We start from the raw sequence: 4,246 nt of genomic DNA, 5'->3' as shown, positions 1-4,246 counted from the left end.
GAACATGTCTACTAAAACAATGATTGAAAGTGAAAATGTAAGGATCGATGAGTTTTCAAACAAGAACAATGTCAAAAGCAAGAAGGAACCTAAAGATTACAACAAGTTTTTTGTATGTGTATGAAGATGTACTTGATACACTAAGTTTTAGAAGAGAGCTACAAGGAAACAACATGTCTTATCTAAGAAACATATAGTACAACCTGAGCTGGAAGTTGAACCCCAACCAAGTGAGAATGATGTTGAGAATCAATGATCTAAACCTATATCAAAATATTATGTGAGGAACAATAATTCACCTTAAAAACTCATTAGAGATAGAAGCATTGGAGTGTTTACAAGAAGTAAGATAAGAGATAATTCATGTTTGATAGCTAATTTTGAACCAAGAATAGTTAAGGATGCACTTAATAATGAAGATTCAATAAATTTTGTGAATTAAGAAACTATTTATATAGAGAAGAACAACACATGGACACTAGTACTGAGACCTACAGAAAAGAATGTGATAGGAACAACATGGATTTTCAAAAACAAGTTGAATGAAAATGGTTAAGCGGTGAGAAACAAGGAAATACTGGTTTGCAAAGGTTATGCACTTGAGAAGAGGGAATAGATTATGTTGAGACTTTTGCACCTATGGCAAGATTGGAAGGAGTAAGAAAATTGTTGGCCTATGTTACTTACAAGAAGTTCAAAGTATATCAATGGATGTCAAATCTTCATTTCTAAATTGAACACTTGAAGAAGAAGTCTACATTGAACAACTAGAAGGATTCATTGAACCAGGTCATAGGAACATGATTTGCAAATTGAACAAGGCATTGTATAAATTGAAACAAACATCGATAGAATGGTATGAAAGGTTACACTCTTATTTGATTTGCAAGAACAAGTTGGAATAGTAATCTATATTTGAAAAGTGAATCTAATAATTTGGTGTTGTTTGCTAAATTTTTTGTGGACGATATTGTATTTTGTGGAAATGATTTGCTATGTAAATCATTCGCTAATCAAATGAGAAAAGAATTTGAGAGGTCTATGTTTGGTGAGACCAAATTTTTCATTGGCTTACAAGTTCATCAAACAAAGAATGGTATATATGTGACTCAATCTAAGTATGTAAAGGAAATCTTGAAGACATTTGGAATGGATAAATCAAGACCAATCGCTACACCTATGGTGACTAGAGTGAAATTATTAAAGGAGGATTCTAGTGCAGAGGTAAATGAAACACAATATAGATCAATGATTGGTAAATTACAAAATGTTGTGCAAAGTAGACCAAATATTACACATGATGTTGGTATAGTTGCAAGGTTTTCCTCTAATCCTAAGGAAACACACATGACTATTGTCAAAAAGATATCCAAATATCTAAAAGGAGCTAAAGATTTTGGACTCTAGTATAAATAGGCGATGACTTTACTCTTAATATTTATAATGGTCCAAATTAGGCTAGTAATGTTGATGATAGAAAAACCACAAGTGGTGGAGCTTTCCTTTTGGGAGAAAGATTGATAACATGGTTTAGTAATAAACATATTGTCTTTTACAATTTACCATTGAAGCTAAGTATGCTTTTATTGCAATCAATTGTTCAAATATTGTTTAGATTAAGAAATTGTTGGAAGGTATGCAAGAAGAGATAATCGAGCCTGTTACTATTTATTGCGATAACACTAGTACAATAAATATATCAAAGAATATGGTGATGCATGTTATAGGTACCAACAGAAAATATGTTATTCTTCAAATGTACCATCACTTCATCTCCAACTTCAAAAGTTTAATGTCTCCTCCTATTATCTACTCTTTCCTTATACTCTTAATTTCTATAATTCAGATTACTCCTTTCTTCTCCATGCAAATTTTTTATAAAGTCCACAAATTCATCAACTGCAACACTATGTTTCAACATATTTATCAATTTTCTCACCTCTATAGTTCCTCTAGGGTGTATCTCATTAACAATCTCAAAAGGTGTCTTCATAGTACATATGTTCACTAAGCTGTTATATACAAAATCTGCTTGCGCCCAGACCAAATCTCAATTGTCAGGTTTATCTCCAATCAAACATCTCAACAAGCTACCTAAACTTTTGTTGACAACCTTGGTTTGGCCATCTGTCTGTAGATGAAATGTAGAATTAAACTTCAACTCAATATTTGACTTCTTCCAAAGTGTTCTCCAAAAGTATCCAATAAATTTAGTATCCCTGTCTGAAACAATAGTCTTAGGAAATCCATGTAATCTCACGATCTCTCTAAAAAATAAGTTTGTTATATGTACGCCATTGATGTCTTCTTACAAGGTATGTAATGTGTCATCTTAGAAAATTTGTCAACCACTACAAAGATAAAATCATTACCTCTCTAAGTTCTAGATAATCCTGGAACAAAGTCTATATTGATATCTTCTCAAGGCTTACAAAGAACAATCAAAGGTATGTACAATCCAATATTTTGACTAGTTCCTTTAGCAACTTGACAAATTCTAAAACCTCTCACCATCTTCTGAACATCCTTATATCTTTGTGGCCAAAAGTATCTCTTTGTAATCAACTTTATTGTCTTATCAATACCAAAATGTCGTACAAGTCCACCCCTATGTTTCTCTTTAATGATATTCGCCCTCATAGATTCTCTAGGTATACAGAATTGAACTCCTTTAAACGACATGTCTTCTCGAATGAAATAATCAGCCCACTTATCTTATTCACTAGTCACTAGGTTCTTACAAGCTTTCTAAGGTTCTATAAAATCAGGATCAATCTCATACAAGTTTGACTTCATATCCTCAAAGCCAAGTACTTCAACTCTCATCTCTATCAACAAGCTTATTCTCCTACTCAAGGCATCAACAACTTTATTAGATTGTTCACTCCTATGTCAACACAAAAGAAAAGTTTTGCATGTACTTAGCCCATTTCATGTCTTGATTCAACTTATTCTGACTTTCCATATACTATAAGGCTTTATGATCATTATACAATACAAATTCTCTAGGCATCAAGTAATGTATCTATTTCTTCAAGGCTTGAATAATAGCAAAGAATTCTTGGTCATAAACTAAATATTTCCTCTTGGCATCATTCCACTGTAAAAATCTATAGGCTTACCTTCTTGGCTCGAAACAACTCCAATTGCACTCCCACTAGCATCAGAGTTAATTTGAAAAACTTTAGTAAAATCAGAAAAAACAAGCACATGAAATTTCACAACCTTTTCCTTCAATGTTTCAAATCTTTTATTTGCTCCATGTGTCTATCTGAAATCCTTAATATCACCTTTCCTAGTCTTTGTCATAGCATTACAAACTAAACCGAATTTATAATATACTTCCTATAGAAATTTGTCAATCTGTGAAATTTTAAAAATATTTTAAATTAATATGAAATGATATATTAATTTAGAATGTTTTTAAATCATATATTTTATTCTAAATTGATGTGAAATAATATAGAATAATCAAAATAGGAATATATATTATAAAACATATAGAGATGGGCATACAAATTCTCAATGGTCCATTGCCCTATTTAAGTGTTGTTAAGATATCAAGAGATGGGCATACAATTCAAAAGATCCATAATAGCCCAATGGTATGACAAGGTGTGAGAGAAGGATCTGTTGGGACGTCGAAAATTTCCATGCTCATCTTCAAGGTCGATGGGCATGTGAAGGTAAGCAATAAACAGATGATATTCCGCTCAGAACAACAGGACCGCTGCAAAGTATGTGTTTTCTTTTGCTTACCACTCTGCAATGCCATTAATGCATGTCAGCACTTGCAACTACCGGAGTGCAATTCGATAGTCATCATATATCATTTTAAATACATATTGACATTAATCTAAAGAACAAAGATAGCACTCATCTACTTCATCTATTATTTGCAAAGCACAAGATCTGAATGTCATGTTTTTAGGGGATTTCATGGGCATTTTCTTGTCCTTGTTGTGAAGCCACAATTCAAGATAGATCCAAGCATCGAAAAGATGAAAAATCTTTTATGAAGGCACTGTTACCGCCTACAATTCTAGAAAATCGTGGATTTCCAAGGCCCTTGTGCAGGTTTCCATGTTTCCTCCTTCTCGATGCTTCGCGGAGTATATAAGCTATTCTTGTTTCATTCTAGGGAGGGAGCAAAGAATCATTTGGAGAAAGAAAAGTGAGCAGCAGTTGCAGAACCAGTCAATAGAGATGATCACAGAAAGCCCAACGGTTTCATCTTTCGATTTTG

The sequence above is a fragment of the Cupressus sempervirens genome, chromosome 6 (genome assembly GCF_028749045.1).
Source record: "Cupressus sempervirens isolate cs-2001-9-10 chromosome 6, ASM2874904v1, whole genome shotgun sequence".
Taxonomy (NCBI): Eukaryota; Viridiplantae; Streptophyta; class Pinopsida; order Cupressales; family Cupressaceae; genus Cupressus; species Cupressus sempervirens.
Note: the sequence above shows the minus strand (reverse complement) of the source record.